The sequence below is a fragment of the Limulus polyphemus genome, unplaced genomic scaffold (assembly GCF_000517525.1).
Source record: "Limulus polyphemus unplaced genomic scaffold, Limulus_polyphemus-2.1.2 Scaffold334, whole genome shotgun sequence".
NCBI classification, from domain to species: Eukaryota; Metazoa; Arthropoda; class Merostomata; order Xiphosura; family Limulidae; genus Limulus; species Limulus polyphemus.
In genome coordinates, this window is record NW_013665944.1 from 412,520 (window position 1) to 413,235 (window position 716).

Here is a 716-nt window from a genome sequence, read left to right on the forward strand (position 1 = left end):
TATCCCTTAGTGATGGACTTCATAAAAGTATATCAACCACATTTATTAGAAAATGATTAACTCAGCATTTATATGAATATTTAAAAAAAATAATTAAAATCTATAGAATAATTACCTATATTAACTTATTTACACAAATATATCTTGATTGATGTTAATCTTGCCAAATATTATGATACTATACACCCTGTATTCCATTTATCAGTACAATGTAGTTTGGTGTAACAATATTTTTAAATTTCAATTACACATTACAACTGAAAGTCTTCCAGTGTTCCAACTGATATTTTGGAATTAAAATGAAAACTGATGTTTGTGAAATGTCTATAAAGAGGGATGGTTAGGTTACTAATTTTCATAAAGAAGACATCCATAATGAGTTAGTTTATTTAGTAAATGAAAATGTAATTGACACTTTATTGTCTGGATTCTGTTTTGCAAGGAACAAAACAAACTAAGACATATAGCACAACATATATATATATATATATATATATATATTATGTACAATATAAGCACAAAACAAATGCTGCTAGACATTTGAAAAATAAAGTAAGGGAATAATAACTTATGAAAAAATATTTCAAATATTTAATATATTTTCTATGATGTTTTCTATTTGTTTGTCATGCATAACAAACATCACAATTAATAATTCTAATAACTACAATATTTTTTTTCCTATGTGAGGTTACAAATAGACATTTTATGATACT